The following is a 12,313-nucleotide window of genomic DNA, read 5'->3' on the forward strand; positions in this document are numbered from 1 at the left end:
GCGGTCGACGGCAGGTGAAAGGGGCCGGTGCGCCGCGGAAGGCGACAGCAGTCCCGTCAGGCTGCACCTCTGCTCGGGCGAACGGCGTCAGGAAAAGGGGAGAGCACTTCCCCACCGATAGCTCCGGAACGCCCGGACCCATTGGCCCGCGGCACCGGTGGCTGCTAGAGGGCCTCCGGCGCCGTCAGCCGGGGTACGTCCCAGGCCGGCCGGACGGCGGGCAGCCGGAGGCAACGGCCTGGAACGGAGCCAGACTTGAGTCGTTCCGTGCCGTGGGCAAAAAGGCAGGGCTGCGGGTCAGCGCAGTTTGGCAAACCTAGCCGCAAGTGCGGGAAGGGCGGAGGAGCACACGGACGCCGCCTTCCCAAACTGAGCCCAAAGTGCCCAGGCATGCCCCCTTGATCTCGCCTAATCAGTGAGCCCAAAATAATTTCAGAGTGTGGAAACCTTATCCAAAAAGGTCGAAAAGAACGGCCAGAGATCAAGTCCGAAAGGGGAAATCAGTAACAAGCAAGCAGAGTAATCATTAACCAAAAAGCGCAAAATTATGTTAAAAGTGTGAAATCATTAACCAAAAACTCGAAAATAATGTCCAGAGACCAAGTCCGAAAGGGCAAATGGTTAACCAGTAAGCAGAGTAATCATTAACCAAAAATCGCAAAAGTAAGTAAAAAGTATGAAATCATTAACCAAAAATCGCAAAAGTAAGTAAAAAGTGTGAAATCATTAACCAAAAACTCGAAAATAATGTGCAGAGACTAAGTCCGAAAGGGCAAATGGTTAACCAGTAAGCAGAGTCATCATTAACCAAAAATCGCAAAAGTAAGTAAAAAGTGTGAAATCATTAACCAAAAATCGCAAAAGTAAGTAAAAAGTGTGAAATCATTAACCAAAAACTCGAAAATAATCTCCAGAGACTAAGTCCGAAAGGGCAAATGGTTAACCAGTAAGCAGAGTAATCATTAACCAAAAATCGCAAAAGTAAGTAAAAAGTGTGAAATCATTAACCAAAAATCGCAAAAGTAAGTAAAAAGTGTGAAATCATTAACCAAAAACTCGAAAATAATGTCCAGAGACTAAGTCCAAAAGGGCAAATGGTTAACCAGTAAGCAGAGTAATCATTAACCAAAAAGCGCAAAAATATGTTAAAAGTGTGAAATCATTAACCAAAAACTCGAAAATAATGTGCAGAGACTAAGTCCGAAAGGGCAAATGGTTAACCAGTAAGCAGAGTAATCATTAACCAAAAATCGCAAAAGTAAGTAAAAAGTGTGAAATCATTAACCAAAAACTCGAAAATAATCTCCAGAGACTAAGTCCGAAAGGGCAAATGGTTAACCAGTAAGCAGAGTAATCATTAACCAAAAATCGCAAAAGTAAGTAAAAAGTGTGAAATCATTAACCAAAAACTCGAAAATAATGTCCAGAGACCAAGTCCGAAAGGGCAAATGGTTAACCAGTAAGCAGAGTAATCATTAACCAAAAATCGCAAAAGTAAGTAAAAAGTGTGAAATCATTAACCAAAAATCGCAAAAGTAAGTAAAAAGTGTGAAATCATTAACCAAAAACTCGAAAATAATCTCCAGAGACTAAGTCCGAAAGGGCAAATGGTTAACCAGTAAGCAGAGTAATCATTAACCAAAAATCGCAAAAGTAAGTAAAAAGTGTGAAATCATTAACCAAAAATCGCAAAAGTAAGTAAAAAGTGTGAAATCATTAACCAAAAAGTCGAAAATAATCTCCAGAGACTAAGTCCAAAAGGGCAAATGGTTAACCAGTAAGCAGAGTAATCATTAACCAAAAATCGCAAAAGTAAGTAAAAAGTGTGAAATCATTAACCAAAAACTCGAAAATAATCTCCAGAGACTAAGTCCGAAAGGGCAAATGGTTAACCAGTAAGCAGAGTAATCATTAACCAAAAGGCGCAAAAGTAAGTAAAAAGTATGAAATCAGTAACCAAAAAGCGCAAAAATATGTTAAAAGTGTGAAATCATTAACCAAAAAGTCGAAAATAATCTCCAGAGACTAAGTCCGAAAGGGCAAATGGTTAACCAGTAAGCAGAGTAATCATTAACCAAAAATCGCAAAAATATGTTAAAAGTGTGAAATCATTAACCAAAAACTCGAAAATAATGTGCAGAGACTAAGTCCGAAAGGGCAAATGGTTAACCAGTAAGCAGAGTAATCATTAACCAAAAAGGGCAAAAGTAAGTAAAAAGTATGAAATCATTAACCAAAAAGCACAAAATTAAGTTAAAAGTGTGAAATCATTAACCAAAAAGTCGAAAATAATGTCCAGAGACCAAGTCCGAAAGGGCAAATGGTTAACCAGTAAGCAGAGTAATCATGAACCAAAAATCGCAAAAGTAAGTAAAAAGTATGAAATCATTAACCAAAAAGGGCAAAAGTAAGTAAAAAGTATGAAATCATTAACCAAAAATCGCAAAAGTAAGTAAAAAGTATGAAATCATTAACCAAAAATCGCAAAAGTAAGTAAAAAGTATGAAATCATTAACCAAAAAGCACAAAATTAAGTTAAAAGTGTGAAATCATTAACCAAAATGTCGAAAACAATGTCCAGAGACTAAGTCCGAAAGGGCAAATGGTTAACCAGTAAGCAGAGTAATCATTAACCAAAAATCGCAAAAGTAAGTAAAAAGTGTGAAATCATTAACCAAAAACCCGAAAATAATGTCCAGAGACTAAGTCCGAAAGGGCAAATGGTTAACCAGTAAGCAGAGTAATCATTAACCAAAAATCGCAAAAGTAAGTAAAAAGTGTGAAATCATTAACCAAAAACTCGAAAATAATGTCCAGAGACTAAGTCCGAAAGGGCAAATGGTTAACCAGTAAGCAGAGTAATCATTAACCAAAAGGCGCAAAAGTAAGTAAAAAGTATGAAATCAGTAACCAAAAAGCGCAAAAATATGTTAAAAGTGTGAAATCATTAACCAAAAACTCGAAAATAATGTGCAGAGACTAAGTCCGAAAGGGCAAATAATTAACCAGTAAGCAGAGTAATCATTAACCAAAAAGCGCAAAAATATGTTAAAAGTGTGAAATCATTAACCAAAAACTCGAAAATAATGTCCAGAGACTAAGTTCGAAAGGGCAAATGGTTAACCAGTAAGCAGAGTAATCATTAACCAAAAATCGCAAAAGTAAGTAAAAAGTGTGAAATCATTAACCAAAAAGCACAAAATTAAGTTAAAAGTGTGAAATCATTAACCAAAAAGTCGAAAATAATCTCCAGAGACTAAGTCCGAAAGGGCAAATGGTTAACCAGTAAGCAGAGTAATCATTAACCAAAAATCGCAAAAATATGTTAAAAGTGTGAAATCATTAACCAAAAACTCGAAAATAATGTGCAGAGACTAAGTCCGAAAGGGCAAATGGTTAACCAGTAAGCAGAGTAATCATTAACCAAAAAGGGCAAAAGTAAGTAAAAAGTATGAAATCATTAACCAAAAAGCACAAAATTAAGTTAAAAGTGTGAAATCATTAACCAAAAAGTCGAAAATAATGTCCAGAGACCAAGTCCGAAAGGGCAAATGGTTAACCAGTAAGCAGAGTAATCATGAACCAAAAATCGCAAAAGTAAGTAAAAAGTATGAAATCATTAACCAAAAAGGGCAAAAGTAAGTAAAAAGTATGAAATCATTAACCAAAAATCGCAAAAGTAAGTAAAAAGTATGAAATCATTAACCAAAAATCGCAAAAGTAAGTAAAAAGTATGAAATCATTAACCAAAAAGCACAAAATTAAGTTAAAAGTGTGAAATCATTAACCAAAATGTCGAAAACAATGTCCAGAGACTAAGTCCGAAAGGGCAAATGGTTAACCAGTAAGCAGAGTAATCATTAACCAAAAATCGCAAAAGTAAGTAAAAAGTGTGAAATCATTAACCAAAAACCCGAAAATAATGTCCAGAGACTAAGTCCGAAAGGGCAAATGGTTAACCAGTAAGCAGAGTAATCATTAACCAAAAATCGCAAAAGTAAGTAAAAAGTGTGAAATCATTAACCAAAAACTCGAAAATAATGTCCAGAGACTAAGTCCGAAAGGGCAAATGGTTAACCAGTAAGCAGAGTAATCATTAACCAAAAGGCGCAAAAGTAAGTAAAAAGTATGAAATCAGTAACCAAAAAGCGCAAAAATATGTTAAAAGTGTGAAATCATTAACCAAAAACTCGAAAATAATGTGCAGAGACTAAGTCCGAAAGGGCAAATAATTAACCAGTAAGCAGAGTAATCATTAACCAAAAAGCGCAAAAATATGTTAAAAGTGTGAAATCATTAACCAAAAACTCGAAAATAATGTCCAGAGACTAAGTTCGAAAGGGCAAATGGTTAACCAGTAAGCAGAGTAATCATTAACCAAAAATCGCAAAAGTAAGTAAAAAGTGTGAAATCATTAACCAAAAAGCACAAAATTAAGTTAAAAGTGTGAAATCATTAACCAAAAAGTCGAAAATAATCTCCAGAGACTAAGTCCGAAAGGGCAAATGGTTAACCAGTAAGCAGAGTAATCATTAACCAAAAATCGCAAAAATATGTTAAAAGTGTGAAATCATTAACCAAAAACTCGAAAATAATGTGCAGAGACTAAGTCCGAAAGGGCAAATGGTTAACCAGTAAGCAGAGTAATCATTAACCAAAAAGGGCAAAAGTAAGTAAAAAGTATGAAATCATTAACCAAAAAGCACAAAATTAAGTTAAAAGTGTGAAATCATTAACCAAAAAGTCGAAAATAATGTCCAGAGACCAAGTCCGAAAGGGCAAATGGTTAACCAGTAAGCAGAGTAATCATGAACCAAAAATCGCAAAAGTAAGTAAAAAGTATGAAATCATTAACCAAAAAGGGCAAAAGTAAGTAAAAAGTATGAAATCATTAACCAAAAATCGCAAAAGTAAGTAAAAAGTATGAAATCATTAACCAAAAATCGCAAAAGTAAGTAAAAAGTATGAAATCATTAACCAAAAAGCACAAAATTAAGTTAAAAGTGTGAAATCATTAACCAAAATGTCGAAAACAATGTCCAGAGACTAAGTCCGAAAGGGCAAATGGTTAACCAGTAAGCAGAGTAATCATTAACCAAAAATCGCAAAAGTAAGTAAAAAGTGTGAAATCATTAACCAAAAACCCGAAAATAATGTCCAGAGACTAAGTCCGAAAGGGCAAATGGTTAACCAGTAAGCAGAGTAATCATTAACCAAAAATCGCAAAAGTAAGTAAAAAGTGTGAAATCATTAACCAAAAACTCGAAAATAATGTCCAGAGACTAAGTCCGAAAGGGCAAATGGTTAACCAGTAAGCAGAGTAATCATTAACCAAAAGGCGCAAAAGTAAGTAAAAAGTATGAAATCAGTAACCAAAAAGCGCAAAAATATGTTAAAAGTGTGAAATCATTAACCAAAAACTCGAAAATAATGTGCAGAGACTAAGTCCGAAAGGGCAAATAATTAACCAGTAAGCAGAGTAATCATTAACCAAAAAGCGCAAAAATATGTTAAAAGTGTGAAATCATTAACCAAAAACTCGAAAATAATGTCCAGAGACTAAGTTCGAAAGGGCAAATGGTTAACCAGTAAGCAGAGTAATCATTAACCAAAAATCGCAAAAGTAAGTAAAAAGTGTGAAATCATTAACCAAAAAGCACAAAATTAAGTTAAAAGTGTGAAATCATTAACCAAAAAGTCGAAAATAATCTCCAGAGACTAAGTCCGAAAGGGCAAATGGTTAACCAGTAAGCAGAGTAATCATTAACCAAAAATCGCAAAAATATGTTAAAAGTGTGAAATCATTAACCAAAAACTCGAAAATAATGTGCAGAGACTAAGTCCGAAAGGGCAAATGGTTAACCAGTAAGCAGAGTAATCATTAACCAAAAAGGGCAAAAGTAAGTAAAAAGTATGAAATCATTAACCAAAAAGCACAAAATTAAGTTAAAAGTGTGAAATCATTAACCAAAAAGTCGAAAATAATGTCCAGAGACCAAGTCCGAAAGGGCAAATGGTTAACCAGTAAGCAGAGTAATCATGAACCAAAAATCGCAAAAGTAAGTAAAAAGTATGAAATCATTAACCAAAAAGGGCAAAAGTAAGTAAAAAGTATGAAATCATTAACCAAAAATCGCAAAAGTAAGTAAAAAGTATGAAATCATTAACCAAAAATCGCAAAAGTAAGTAAAAAGTATGAAATCATTAACCAAAAAGCACAAAATTAAGTTAAAAGTGTGAAATCATTAACCAAAATGTCGAAAACAATGTCCAGAGACTAAGTCCGAAAGGGCAAATGGTTAACCAGTAAGCAGAGTAATCATTAACCAAAAATCGCAAAAGTAAGTAAAAAGTGTGAAATCATTAACCAAAAACCCGAAAATAATGTCCAGAGACTAAGTCCGAAAGGGCAAATGGTTAACCAGTAAGCAGAGTAATCATTAACCAAAAATCGCAAAAGTAAGTAAAAAGTGTGAAATCATTAACCAAAAACTCGAAAATAATGTCCAGAGACTAAGTCCGAAAGGGCAAATGGTTAACCAGTAAGCAGAGTAATCATTAACCAAAAGGCGCAAAAGTAAGTAAAAAGTATGAAATCAGTAACCAAAAAGCGCAAAAATATGTTAAAAGTGTGAAATCATTAACCAAAAACTCGAAAATAATGTGCAGAGACTAAGTCCGAAAGGGCAAATAATTAACCAGTAAGCAGAGTAATCATTAACCAAAAAGCGCAAAAATATGTTAAAAGTGTGAAATCATTAACCAAAAACTCGAAAATAATGTCCAGAGACTAAGTTCGAAAGGGCAAATGGTTAACCAGTAAGCAGAGTAATCATTAACCAAAAATCGCAAAAGTAAGTAAAAAGTGTGAAATCATTAACCAAAAAGCACAAAATTAAGTTAAAAGTGTGAAATCATTAACCAAAAAGTCGAAAATAATCTCCAGAGACTAAGTCCGAAAGGGCAAATGGTTAACCAGTAAGCAGAGTAATCATTAACCAAAAATCGCAAAAATATGTTAAAAGTGTGAAATCATTAACCAAAAACTCGAAAATAATGTGCAGAGACTAAGTCCGAAAGGGCAAATGGTTAACCAGTAAGCAGAGTAATCATTAACCAAAAAGGGCAAAAGTAAGTAAAAAGTATGAAATCATTAACCAAAAAGCACAAAATTAAGTTAAAAGTGTGAAATCATTAACCAAAAAGTCGAAAATAATGTCCAGAGACCAAGTCCGAAAGGGCAAATGGTTAACCAGTAAGCAGAGTAATCATGAACCAAAAATCGCAAAAGTAAGTAAAAAGTATGAAATCATTAACCAAAAAGGGCAAAAGTAAGTAAAAAGTATGAAATCATTAACCAAAAATCGCAAAAGTAAGTAAAAAGTATGAAATCATTAACCAAAAATCGCAAAAGTAAGTAAAAAGTATGAAATCATTAACCAAAAAGCACAAAATTAAGTTAAAAGTGTGAAATCATTAACCAAAATGTCGAAAACAATGTCCAGAGACTAAGTCCGAAAGGGCAAATGGTTAACCAGTAAGCAGAGTAATCATTAACCAAAAATCGCAAAAGTAAGTAAAAAGTGTGAAATCATTAACCAAAAACCCGAAAATAATGTCCAGAGACTAAGTCCGAAAGGGCAAATGGTTAACCAGTAAGCAGAGTAATCATTAACCAAAAATCGCAAAAGTAAGTAAAAAGTGTGAAATCATTAACCAAAAACTCGAAAATAATGTCCAGAGACTAAGTCCGAAAGGGCAAATGGTTAACCAGTAAGCAGAGTAATCATTAACCAAAAGGCGCAAAAGTAAGTAAAAAGTATGAAATCAGTAACCAAAAAGCGCAAAAATATGTTAAAAGTGTGAAATCATTAACCAAAAACTCGAAAATAATGTGCAGAGACTAAGTCCGAAAGGGCAAATAATTAACCAGTAAGCAGAGTAATCATTAACCAAAAAGCGCAAAAATATGTTAAAAGTGTGAAATCATTAACCAAAAACTCGAAAATAATGTCCAGAGACTAAGTTCGAAAGGGCAAATGGTTAACCAGTAAGCAGAGTAATCATTAACCAAAAATCGCAAAAGTAAGTAAAAAGTGTGAAATCATTAACCAAAAAGCACAAAATTAAGTTAAAAGTGTGAAATCATTAACCAAAAAGTCGAAAATAATCTCCAGAGACTAAGTCCGAAAGGGCAAATGGTTAACCAGTAAGCAGAGTAATCATTAACCAAAAATCGCAAAAATATGTTAAAAGTGTGAAATCATTAACCAAAAACTCGAAAATAATGTGCAGAGACTAAGTCCGAAAGGGCAAATGGTTAACCAGTAAGCAGAGTAATCATTAACCAAAAAGGGCAAAAGTAAGTAAAAAGTATGAAATCATTAACCAAAAAGCACAAAATTAAGTTAAAAGTGTGAAATCATTAACCAAAAAGTCGAAAATAATGTCCAGAGACCAAGTCCGAAAGGGCAAATGGTTAACCAGTAAGCAGAGTAATCATGAACCAAAAATCGCAAAAGTAAGTAAAAAGTATGAAATCATTAACCAAAAAGGGCAAAAGTAAGTAAAAAGTATGAAATCATTAACCAAAAATCGCAAAAGTAAGTAAAAAGTATGAAATCATTAACCAAAAATCGCAAAAGTAAGTAAAAAGTATGAAATCATTAACCAAAAAGCACAAAATTAAGTTAAAAGTGTGAAATCATTAACCAAAATGTCGAAAACAATGTCCAGAGACTAAGTCCGAAAGGGCAAATGGTTAACCAGTAAGCAGAGTAATCATTAACCAAAAATCGCAAAAGTAAGTAAAAAGTGTGAAATCATTAACCAAAAACCCGAAAATAATGTCCAGAGACTAAGTCCGAAAGGGCAAATGGTTAACCAGTAAGCAGAGTAATCATTAACCAAAAATCGCAAAAGTAAGTAAAAAGTGTGAAATCATTAACCAAAAACTCGAAAATAATGTCCAGAGACTAAGTCCGAAAGGGCAAATGGTTAACCAGTAAGCAGAGTAATCATTAACCAAAAGGCGCAAAAGTAAGTAAAAAGTATGAAATCAGTAACCAAAAAGCGCAAAAATATGTTAAAAGTGTGAAATCATTAACCAAAAACTCGAAAATAATGTGCAGAGACTAAGTCCGAAAGGGCAAATAATTAACCAGTAAGCAGAGTAATCATTAACCAAAAAGCGCAAAAATATGTTAAAAGTGTGAAATCATTAACCAAAAACTCGAAAATAATGTCCAGAGACTAAGTCCGAAAGGGCAAATGGTTAACCAGTAAGCAGAGTAATCATTAACCAAAAATCGCAAAAGTAAGTAAAAAGTGTGAAATCATTAACCAAAAACTCGAAAATAATGTCCAGAGACCAAGTCCGAAAGGGCAAATGGTTAACCAGTAAGCAGAGTAATCATTAACCAAAAATCGCAAAAGTAAGTAAAAAGTGTGAAATCATTAACCAAAAACTCGAAAATAATCTCCAGAGACTAAGTGCGAAAGGGCAAATGGTTAACCAGTAAGCAGAGTAATCATTAACCAAAAATCGCAAAAGTAAGTAAAAAGTGTGAAATCATTAACCAAAAATCGCAAAAGTAAGTAAAAAGTGTGAAATCATTAACCAAAAAGTCGAAAATAATCTCCAGAGACTAAGTGCGAAAGGGCAAATGGTTAACCAGTAAGCAGAGTAATCATTAACCAAAAAGCGCAAAAATATGTTAAAAGTGTGAAATCATTAACCAAAAACTCGAAAATAATGTGCAGAGACTAAGTCCGAAAGGGCAAATGGTTAACCAGTAAGCAGAGTAATCATTAACCAAAAAGGGCAAAAGTAAGTAAAAAGTATGAAATCATTAACCAAAAAGCACAAAATTAAGTTAAAAGTGTGAAATCATTAACCAAAAAGTCGAAAATAATCTCCAGAGACTAAGTCCGAAAGGGCAAATGGTTAACCAGTAAGCAGAGTAATCATTAACCAAAAAGCGCAAAAATATGTTAAAAGTGTGAAATCATTAACCAAAAACTCGAAAATAATGTGCAGAGACTAAGTCCGAAAGGGCAAATGGTTAACCAGTAAGCAGAGTAATCATTAACCAAAAAGCGCAAAAATATGTTAAAAGTGTGAAATCATTAACCAAAAACTCGAAAATAATGTCCAGAGACTAAGTCCGAAAGGGCAAATGGTTAACCAGTAAGCAGAGTAATCATTAACCAAAAATCGCAAAAGTAAGTAAAAAGTGTGAAATCATTAACCAAAAACTCGAAAATAATCTCCAGAGACTAAGTCCGAAAGGGCAAATGGTTAACCAGTAAGCAGAGTAATCATTAACCAAAAATCGCAAAAGTAAGTAAAAAGTATGAAATCATTAACCAAAAAGCGCAAAAATATGTTAAAAGTGTGAAATCATTAACCAAAAACTCGAAAATAATGTGCAGAGACTAAGTCCGAAAGGGCAAATGGTTAACCAGTAAGCAGAGTAATCATTAACCAAAAAGCGCAAAAATATGTTATAAGTGTGAAATCATTAACCAAAAACTCGAAAATAATGTCCAGAGACTAAGTCCGAAAGGGCAAATGGTTAACCAGTAAGCAGAGTAATCATTAACCAAAAAGCGCAAAAATATGTTAAAAGTGTGAAATCATTAACCAAAAACTCGAAAATAATGTCCAGAGACTAAGTCCGAAAGGGCAAATGGTTAACCAGTAAGCAGAGTAATCATTAACCAAAAAGCGCAAAAATATGTTAAAAGTGTGAAATCATTAACCAAAAACTCGAAAATAATGTCCAGAGACTAAGTCCGAAAGGGCAAATAATTAACCAGTAAGCAGAGTAATCATTAACCAAAAAGCGCAAAAGTAAGTAAAAAGTGTGAAATCATTAACCAAAAAGTCGAAAATAATGCCCAGAGACTAAGTCCGAAAGGGCAAATGGTTAACCAGAAAATCAGTCGAATAATGTCCAGAGACTAAGTCCGAAAGGGCAAATGGTTAACCAGTGGAAGGGCGATCAAGCGGAAAAATTTGCCCCGGTTACCCGGGATGGAGTTCCAGAGGTCCGGCCAGAGTTGTCAAATTCGTCCCGCTGATCGGACGCTTGTCATTCGGGTGGCTGGGGGTTGGCGGGGTATCTGCACAGTAGTAGGAGGTGGCAAGTCGGGACTTGGACGTTTATTCCAAGAGTCCACCCGAGCCTCCAGGTCTGCAGAGACCGACCCTAGCTGCCGCCCAACCGACTTTTAAGCCTTTTTCGGATGGGGATTTTTTCCCATTTTCGTCCATTTTTCGGGTTTTCTGTCGGGCTTAATAGGCGGCAGCCTGACCCCCGGCCGAGGCGGGGGGCGCACTCTCCCTTGCGTAAGGGTCCGGATTTGCCCCGGAAAGTGCCCCCGACGGCCTCCCGACCCGGGTGCCTGCAGGGCGGGGGAAAGGGTAGTCCCAGCCGCAGGAAATCATTAACCAAAAGACTTAGCCGTCGGGGCAGAGGCTAAGACCCGGGCTGGTGAAATCATTAACCAAAAGGAATGCACCCTTTTCCGAAAGTGCAGGCCGAAATAAGGCGAGCCTTGGGCCGGGAAGGCCAAAACCCCCAACTCATGGAAGTGTATGGGGTCGGACTCGGCGACTTTCCCGGGCCCCGAGTTGACCTTTCCCCACGGGGGCGGTCAAGTTGCTCCCGCCAAGAGGGCACGTTGCATTTGCTGCCGCTCTAGTCCCCGGGCTAGTTAATCAGTTGCCGTCGGAAGTCCCGATGCCGAAATGAAAAATGGCCGTTGCGGCGATTTGGCGCCTCATTTTCGGAAGGACTACCGGCAGGCAACCCGCCGAATTGACACTTGCGATTCGGGTGGCTGGGGGTTGGCGGGGTACCCGGAGATTTTCGGGAACTCGATTTTCAGAACTTTTGCTGACAGCGGTTGCACTTGCAAAGTGGCCGAAGAAGTGCTCCCTCAAGGAAGGACCTTCTTTTGAAATAAAAGACCTTCCGAAGAGTGCCTGGAAGTCATTTATGAGCATTTAAGGGTAAATCTGGCGGACTTTCCATGCTCTGTTGCCGGCTCTGAAATATCGCACAGTTGGGTCTAGGCCGGTAGACTGGCTGTGAAAACAGACAAAGTGTTTTGGCGAGCGAGAGAAAACAAGGCCTTGGAACAGATTGGGGGGTGCGGAGGCACACCACACCCACAGGAAAAGAATTAATAAAAAAAAAACCAAAGTCTATGACATGTCTGTTGGTACAGTGAGAAAAGCAAAGAAGGGAGGCTGCGATGGCAGAGCAAAGCCGACCTTCATACAGATATACATGTCAAAGAAAGA

This window comes from Heterodontus francisci, unplaced genomic scaffold, assembly GCF_036365525.1.
Source record: "Heterodontus francisci isolate sHetFra1 unplaced genomic scaffold, sHetFra1.hap1 HAP1_SCAFFOLD_1531, whole genome shotgun sequence".
Taxonomy (NCBI): domain Eukaryota; kingdom Metazoa; phylum Chordata; class Chondrichthyes; order Heterodontiformes; family Heterodontidae; genus Heterodontus; species Heterodontus francisci.